This window comes from Pecten maximus, chromosome 2 (assembly GCF_902652985.1).
Source record: "Pecten maximus chromosome 2, xPecMax1.1, whole genome shotgun sequence".
In the NCBI taxonomy this organism is placed as follows: domain Eukaryota; kingdom Metazoa; phylum Mollusca; class Bivalvia; order Pectinida; family Pectinidae; genus Pecten; species Pecten maximus.
This window is the reverse complement of record NC_047016.1, coordinates 12976710-12987020: the sequence shown is the minus strand read 5'-3', so window position 1 is coordinate 12987020 and position 10311 is coordinate 12976710.

Below are 10311 nucleotides of genomic sequence, written 5' to 3'. Positions count from 1 at the left end.
CCTATTCGGATAAGTGATATCACCTATTCGTTTCATAAGTGATATCACCCATTCGAATAGGTGATATCACTTAATGAAACGAATAGGTGATATCACTCATTCGAATAGGTGATATCACTCATTCGAATAGGTGATATCACTTAATGAAACGAATAGGTGATATCACCTATTCGAATAGGTGATATCACTCATTCGAATAGGTGATATCACTTAATGAAACGAATAGGTGATATCACCAATTCGAATAGGTGATATCACCTATTCGAATGAGTATCACCTATTCGATTAGGTGATATCACCAATTCATTTTTCAAATACGTGATATCACCTATTCGAATTGGTGATATCACCAATTCGAATAGGTGATATCACCCATTCGAATAGGTGATATCACTTAATGAAACGAATAGGTGATATCACCAATTCGAATAGGTGATATCACCTATTCGAATGAGTGATATCACCTATTCGAATGAGTGATATCACCTATTCGAATTGGTGATATCACCTATTCGAATTGGTGATATCACCTATTCGTTTCATTAAGTGATATCACCTATTCGAATGAACATTTATAGACCTCTTATTTACAAATTGATCATTAAACTTTCATTCAGACAAATTGGGTGTTTAAAATCATGAACAATAGAAATGCTTTACTAGTAATACATTTTTAAAGATAGGGTTCTAGTTCCTCTCCAAAATAGGAAGGAATTGGTGTGTAACTAGTGATTATTTTAAAGAGTATGAGTTTTATTAAGTATCTTGAACATTACAGCAATTGACAATAAGGTTATTAAACACGTCAGTGATGTGATAATTGTGTTTCATATTTAATTAAATAATTTTATTTTGTATAACAGTACCTGAGAAGGTGTTGTGTGCTGAGTTTCATCATTTGATTTGTGTTACAGTATCTCTTCCAGAGATTTGTCAGTATATATCAGTGAATATTGAATGATATGTGATGTCAGTGATAATCGTTTATAGATCTGATCAGCAATTTTTATCTGTGGTCTAGCTGCTGCTTAGCATTTTAATGAATCAATTTTTTTAATTAAGAATAAAAGTGACATAAAGCCTCTGATATATAGTTGTTTTGTTTTTGGTATATGTTGATAAACTGTAAACTAAACAGACGTGTGACTGAACAAATTCATGTATATAGTGTAACTCACCTGATTGATGAATGGAATTCAAGCATCAAGATGTACTGACCATTTTTCCTACACTCCTCAGCATATTTTAGGAAATGATACTCAAGTTATCGTTGAAAGAGCTGCGTGTCCAATGCACCGGTCTCTGTCACCTCTCCATTGGTTCCTGCAGAACAACCAATCAAAAGTTCCTTCTTCATGCGCTTTCCTGGAAACACGACAAACGGAGGAATCTGTGTTCCTTTAGCATTCCCACAGCTGATTAAGGTAACAGTTGAGGATGAGAGGTCTATAGGGGCTGCCAACCTTTTAGCACTGTTAGACAACTTAAACTCCTTCCAAACATCTTAGTGAAAAGCAGTTTTACTTTACACAGATTTCATTTTAACAAAATGTCCCTGCATTGCATCATCAATGCATAACCTTGGCCTCTTGCAGGAATATAAAGTTTGCAGAAAATGTCTTCAAAAATGTGTAAGTTACAGATTAGACTCTGGTCTATGGTTATATCTGCAAATGCCACAGATTGAGCGTCCTACATCATACAGAATAACAACGAAAGAACTACAACAGTTTGTAAAAACATAAACAGTGTCAGAAGGTCACAGAAGACAGATAAAAAATAAAGTGTAGGGTCTAAGCTAAATATGAAGCTTCTTCATTAATAAACTTCTTAAATATACGATATGTTCAAGAAACTTTTATATCGCAACTAGGTATATTATTGTTCGATTATGCATTGTTTAACATCATATCAACAACTGTGGTCATTTACTAAAAAGATGCATGCCTTTGGTGAATGTGTGTTTTGGGAGACTGGGTATGTTTCTGTTGATCTTCTTGTGATAGCGCGAAGCTGTTGTCGACTTTATAGTGCTACCTCACTGAACCATACTTTCAATTACATACAGACATTAGGAAGAAGAAAGTTGTTTAGTGTACTAATGTTGATGGAGTGTACTAATGTTGATGGAGTGTACTAATGTTGATGGAGTGTACTAATGTTGATGGAGTGTACTAATGTTGATGGAGTGTACTAATGTTGATCGAGTGTACTAATGTTGATCGAGTGTACTAATGTTGATCGAGTGTACTAATGTTGACCGAGTGTACTAATGTTGATCGAGTGTACTAATGTTGTCTCGCTCAGTAAATTAACTCATAGACATATATAACCGGAGCTTGTACTCAAGAATGACTGCGAACTGTTTTCATATCAATGATGAATAATCTTTGTAACTCACGTGCCTTTTATAAATGAAATATCTGGTTTGTGAATGTTGCTTTTGTTGGATTAACAGTGAATATTGATAAGATGCTGATAATAAAAAACATAGATTTAAACTAATTTCTATTGCAAGCAACAAATGTTACCAACTTATTAAAAGTCCTTTTCGACTATAACCATAGGATTACAATACATAACACGCAATGTTAGAGCTACTGAAATCATCATCCGGCAAGAAAGAATTGAATTACAAAGGGGTGGAGATTTATCGCAAAATATATTGGACACGGCTAACATTTTATTAGTCCCCTGCCGTTTGAAAAACGGGGGGACTATAGGTTTACCCTCCGTCCGTCCGTCCGTCCGTCCGTCTGTCTGTCTGTCACGCAATAGTTGTCCGGACAACTCCTCCTAAAGTACTACTCCGATTTTAATGAAACTTGGTATACATGAGCAGTATAACATGTAGTTGTGCATCCCACATTTTTTTTTTTCCAAAAACCAATTTTCAAAATGGCTGCCGACTTCTCATTGGTTGAGACTTGTCCGGACAACTCCTCCTAAAGTACTACTCCGCTTTTAAAGATACTTGGTATACATGATCAGTATAACATGTAGTTGTGCATCCCACATTTTTTTTTCAAAAATTCATTTTTCAAAATGGCTGCCGGCTTCTCATTGGTTGAGGCTTGTCCGGACAACTCCTCCTTAAGTACTACTCCGATTTTAATGAAACATGATATACATGATCAGTATAACATGTAGTTGTGCATCCTATATTTTTTTTCTTTAAAAATTCATTTTTCAAAATGGCTGCCGGCTTTTCATTGGTTGAGGCTTGTCTGGACAACTCCTCCTAAAGTACTACTCCGATTTTAATGAAGCTTGGTATACATGATCAGTATAACATGTAGTTGTGCATCCCACATTTTTTTTTTTTTAAATTCATTTTTCAAAATGGCTGCCAGCTTCTCATTGGTTGAGGCTTGTCCGGACAACTCCTCCTAAAGTACTACTCCGATTTTAACGAAACTTGGTATACATGATCAGTATCACATGTAGTTTGCATCCCAATTTTTCTTTTCGAAATAAAACATTTTTCAAAATGGCCGCCGGCTTCTCATTGGTTGAGGCGTGTCCGGACAATCCTAAAGTACTACTCTGATTTTAACGAAACTTGGTATACGTGATCAGTATAACACGTAGTTTAAAAAATGGGAAATAAATAGTTGCACTCCTGGATAAGGCAGGGGACTTTGTATTGCTGCTGCAATACTATCCATCCTTGTTGTATATACCATAATTTGCTTTCATCTAGAATGTGAGTTCATTAACCAATCACTACCCACATACGAGGGATGATTGGTATGTTGTGAGCCTCGTACTGAAGGTACTCAAGGATGCTCTTTTCAAGTCCTACTATTCTCTGACTCCATTGTGGATCATCTCCAAAAGGGACAAACAATCAATGGCACATACTATGCTTCACATCTGAGGCAGTTAAACTTAAGCGACGCGGAAAGCTCACTTAGTTTAAACATATTTATTGCAAAAAGTTTATAAACGGTTGGGTACAAGTTATTACAACTTATGTGATCGCCCTTTCCTTAATAATGTACAAAATAAAGAAGAATATGCAATTGTTATATTATACATAAATTTACATTATTAAAGCATTTTTTATGAAGGAGAAAAAGAGAAAATGGGAGAGATAGGGTTGGAGAGGGAGCTGAGAAAGGGATGAGGAGAAACGGAAGGGTGAGGAGAAACGGAAGAAAAGAGGGAAGAGAATAAATCAGTCTTTTAATTATTTGAATCTATTGCTAGTTTTGATGAAACTAAAGGTGTGTTATTCCATCAGAACAATGCTCCTGTTCACAATGCAAGTCTGTCATTGTCATGGCTGCCATTCACGATCCAGTCTTCCACTTTCAGTCCGAAGATGACGTCATACATGCAGTGGATGACTTTCTGAACAGCACAGAAAAGGAGTTCTAAAAAGTGGCAGTGAGCCTACCCTTAAACAGCGCTGGCAAAAGTATTCAAATACACTTGCACACCACATCACAATATTACATCTTATTACATCTATCAGTAGGATGTGAAAACAAGATAAATGCTTCATTAGATCAGTTTCAGGTTTTCTCAGTCAACATGACATTTTTGAAATGATATCAATCTCTATGTGACAGCATTTTACACAATGACTTTTACAACGTTACCTCATCGCAGACAATTAAAAAGAAAATCTTCTATTATCTCATTATTGATCGACATTCAGAGAAGTGATAGAATTCTCACATTGGTAGCCGCGATTTTTGCATGATAGAGATCGTATTTGAGAACTGCATTCGTTTATAAAGAATGTATACGTCATGTTAGGGACAGTTTATATATAATAAATTGATTGAAATGTCTAAGTATGAATAGGCCTAACTGTGTGATGTTTTTTTGTTTTTGTTTATATATATATTTTTTTTATTTCTGTCTGTTAGAATTTGACCACTTTAACATGCTTTAAAGCATGTTTAAGTGGTCAAATTCTAACAGACAGAAATCTAGTTTACTAATATAATTTAGACAATTGTAGCGGTAGTTTGTGTTTTTATTGCTTTTAAATAATTTTAAGGTCGTACATATGGGGCGCCGTTTTACTATTTATTCCCATTTGGTGATATCACCTATTCGTTTCATTAAGTGATATCACCTATTCAAATGAGCGATATCACCTATTCGTTTCATTAAGTGATATCACCTATTCGAATAAGTGATATCACCTATTCGTTTCATTAAGTGATATCACCCATTCGAATAGGTGATATCACTCATTCGAATAGGTGATATCGCTAAATGAAACGAATAGGTGATATAACCAATTCGAATAGGTGATACCATATGGGGCGCCGTTTTACTATTTATTCCCATTTGGTGATATCACCTATTCGAATAGGTGATATCACCAATTCGAATAGGTGATATCACCCATTCGAATAGGTGATATCACTTAATGAAACGAATAGGTGATATCACCAATTCGAATAGGTGATATCACCAATTCGAATAGGTGATATCACTCATTCGAATAGGTGATATCACTCATTCGAATAGGTGATATCACCTATTCGAATTGGTGATATCACCTATTCGTTTCATTAAGTGATATCACCTATTCGAATGGGTGATATCACCTATTCGAATTGGTGATATCACCTATTCGAATAGGTGATATCACGTATTTGAAAAATGAATTGGTGATATCACCTAATCGAATAGGTGATACTCATTCGAATAGGTGATATCACCTATTCGAATTGGTGATATCACCTATTCGTTTCATTAAGTGATATCACCTATTCGAATGAGTGATATCACCTATTCGAATAGGTGATATCACCTATTCGTTTCATTAAGTGATATCACCTATTCGAATGAGTGATATCACCTATTCGAATGAGTGATATCACCTATTCGTTTCATAAGTGATATCACCCATTCGAATAGGTGATATCACTTAATGAAACGAATAGGTGATATCACTCATTCGAATAGGTGATATCACTCATTCGAATAGGTGATATCACTTAATGAAACGAATAGGTGATATCACCTATTCGAATAGGTGATATCACTCATTCGAATAGGTGATATCACTTAATGAAACGAATAGGTGATATCACCAATTCGAATAGGTGATATCACCTATTCGAATGAGTATCACCTATTCGATTAGGTGATATCACCAATTCATTTTTCAAATACGTGATATCACCTATTCGAATAGGTGATATCACTTAATGAAACGAATAGGTGATATCACTCATTCGAATAGGTGATATCACTCATTCGAATAGGTGATATCACTTAATGAAACGAATAGGTGATATCACCTATTCGAATAGGTGATATCACTCATTCGAATAGGTGATATCACTTAATGAAACGAATAGGTGATATCACCAATTCGAATAGGTGATATCACCTATTCGAATGAGTATCACCTATTCGATTAGGTGATATCACCAATTCATTTTTCAAATACGTGATATCACCTATTCGAATAGGTGATATCACCAATTCGAATAGGTGATATCACCCATTCGAATAGGTGATATCACTTAATGAAACGAATAGGTGATATCACCAATTCGAATAGGTGATATCACCTATTCGAATGAGTGATATCACCTATTCGAATGAGTGATATCACCTATTCGAATAGGTGATATCACCTATTCGAATTGGTGATATCACCTATTCGTTTCATTAAGTGATATCACCTATTCGAATGGGTGATATCACCTATTCGAATTGGTGATATCACCTATTCGAATAGGTGATATCACCAAATGGGAATAAATAGTAAAACGGCGCCCCATATGGTATCACCTATTCGAATTGGTTATATCACCTATTCGTTTCATTTAGCGATATCACCTATTCGAATGAGTGATATCACCTATTCGAATGGGTGATATCACTTAATGAAACGAATAGGTGATATCACTTATTCGAATAGGTGATATCACTTAATGAAACGAATAGGTGATATCACCACTTCGAATAGGTGATATCACTTAATGAAACGAATAGGTGATATCACCAAATGGGAATAAATAGTAAAACGGCGCCCCATATGTACGACCTTAAAATTATTTAAAAGCAATAAAAACACAAACTACCGCTACAATTGTCTAAATTATATTAGTAAACTAGATTTCTGTCTGTTAGAATTTGACCACTTAAACATGCTTTAAAGCATGTTAAAGTGGTCAAATTCTAACAGACAGAAATAAAAAAATATATATATAAACAAAAACAAAAAAACATCACACAGTTAGGCCTATTCATACTTAGACATTTCAATCAATTTATTATATATAAACTGTCCCTAACATGACGTATACATTCTTTATTAACGAATGCAGTTCTCAAATACGATCTCTATCATGCAAAAATCGCGGCTACCAATGTGAGAATTCTATCACTTCTCTGAATGTCGATCAATAATGAGATAATAGAAGATTTTCTTTTTAATTGTCTGCGATGAGGTAACGTTGTAAAAGTCATTGTGTAAAATGCTGTCACATAGAGATTGATATCATTTCAAAAATGTCATGTTGACTGAGAAAACCTGAAACTGATCTAATGAAGCATTTATCTTGTTTTCACATCCTACTGATAGATGTAATAAGATGTAATATTGTGATGTGGTGTGCAAGTGTATTTGAATACTTTTGCCAGCGCTGTTTAAGGGTAGGCTCACTGCCACTTTTTAGAACTCCTTTTCTGTGCTGTTCAGAAAGTCATCCACTGCATGTATGACGTCATCTTCGGACTGAAAGTGGAAGACTGGATCGTGAATGGCAGCCATGACAATGACAGACTTGCATTGTGAACAGGAGCATTGTTCTGATGGAATAACACACCTTTAGTTTCATCAAAACTAGCAATAGATTCAAATAATAAAAAGACTGATTTATTCTCTTCCCTTCTTTTCTTCCGTTTCTCCTCACCCTTCCGTTTCTCCTCATCCCTTTCTCAGCTCCCTCTCCAACCCTATCTCTCCCATTTTCTCTTTTTCTCCTTCATAAAAAATGCTTTAATAATGTAAATTTATGTATAATATAACAATTGCATATTCTTCTTTATTTTGTACATTATTAAGGAAAGGGCGATCACATAAGTTGTAATAACTTGTACCCAACCGTTTATAAACTTTTTGCAATAAATATGTTTAAACTAAGTGAGCTTTCCGCGTCGCTTAAGTTTAACTGCCTCAGATGTGAAGCATAGTATGTGCCATTGATTGTTTGTCCCTTTTGGAGATGATCTATCAGCAGAATACCTTCTGCATCCCAGAAAACCGAGGTCATAACCTCCCCAGCTAATAGAACAGTCTTTGCCTTCTTTGGCGAGGGAGAGCCAGGATGATTCCATTGTTTCGATTGTTGTTTGGCATCTGGGGTAAAATGATGAACACATGTTTCATCCATAGTGACCAATCTCTGAAGAAAGTTGGCAGGATCTTCCTGAAAAGGGTTAAGATTAGCACGCGATAATGTGAGTCTCGTGTGCTTCTGATCAACTGTCAGAGGCCTTGGTACACGTCGGGCCGAAAGCTTTCTCATTGCAAGATCTTCGGTCAGAATGGAATATACTCTTTCCTGTGAAATGCCAACTCTACTGCCTATATATCTTTTATTGACTCGCCTGTCAGTCATAACCATATCATAAACTTTATTGACCATTTCTGGGGTTGCAACATTGACGGGCCTTCGAGGACGGGGGTCATCCTCAAGGCTCTTTCGGCCGCGCTTAAATTCGCCAACCACCTTGGACAATTGCCGGCCGCGCTTAAATTCGCCACCCACCTTGGACAATTGCAAAAGCCGCTTGACTTGTTTACTTTAGAGTGCTACCTCGTCGATATAAACTAACCAAATGAAACCAGTCCTTGGGTATACGGCCCTATGGAGTCAGAGAATAGTAGGACTTGAAAAGAGCATCCTTGAGTAGCTTCAATACGAGGCTCACAACATATCAATCATCCCTCGTATGTGGGTAGTGATTTGTTAATGAACTCACATTCTAGATGAAAGCAAATTATGGTATATACAATAAAATGTTAGCCGTGTCCAATATATTTTGCGATAAATCTCCACCCCTTTGTAATTTCAATTCTTTCTTGCCGGATGATGATTTCAGTAGCTCTAACTTTGCGTGTTATGTATTGTAATTCTATGGTTATAGTCGAAAAGGACTTTTAATAAGTTGGTAACATTTGTTGCTTGCAATAGAAATTAGTTTAAATCTATGTTTTTTATTATCAGCATCTTATCAATATTCACTGTTAATCCAACAAAAGCAACATTCACAAACCAGATATTTCATTTATAAAAGGCACGTGAGTTACAAAGATTATTCATCATTGATATGAAAACAGTTCGCAGTCATTCTTGAGTACAAGCTCCGGTTATATATGTCTATGAGTTAATTTACTGAGCGAGACAACATTAGTACACTCAATCAACATTAGTACACTCGATCAACAAGTACCTTAATTATGTTATGCTCCAAAATTTTGAATGGAAATACTAGCACAATATCTGATAACAGATAGGGCATATGGATCGTTAGAGGCGACCAAATTTGGGATAAAATACTCTTTCTAAACAACTTTCTTCTTCCTAATGTCTGTATGTATTTGAAAGTATTGTTCAGTGAGGTAGCACTATAAAGTCGACAACAGCTTCGCGCTATCACAAGAAGATCAACAGAAACATACCCGGCCTCCCAAAACACACATTCACCAAAGGCATGCATCTTTTTAGTAAATGACCACAGTTGTTGATATGATGTTAAACAATGCATAATCAAACAATAATGTACCTAGTTGCGGTATAAAAGTTTCTTGAACATATCGTATATTTAAGAAGTTTATTAATGAAGAAGCTTCATATTTAGCTTAGACCCTACACTTTATTTTTTATCTGTCTTCTGTGACCTTCTGACACTGTTTATGTTTTTACAAACTGTTGTAGTTCTTTCGTTGTTATTCTGTATGATGTAGGACGCTCAATCTGTGGCATTTGCAGATATAACCATAGACCAGAGTCTAATCTGTAACTTACACATTTTTGAAGACATTTTCTGCAAACTTTATATTCCTGCAAGAGGCCAAGGTTATGCATTGATGATGCAATGCAGGGACATTTTGTTAAAATGAAATCTGTGTAAAGTAAAACTGCTTTTCACTAAGACGTTTGGAAGGAGTTTAAGTTGTCTAACAGTGCTAAAGGGTTGGCAGCCCCTATAGACCTCTCATCCTCAACTGTTACCTTAATCAGCTGTGGGAATGCTAAAGGGACACAGATTCCTCCGTTTGTCGTGTTTCCAGGAAAGTGCATGAAGAAGGAACTTTTGATT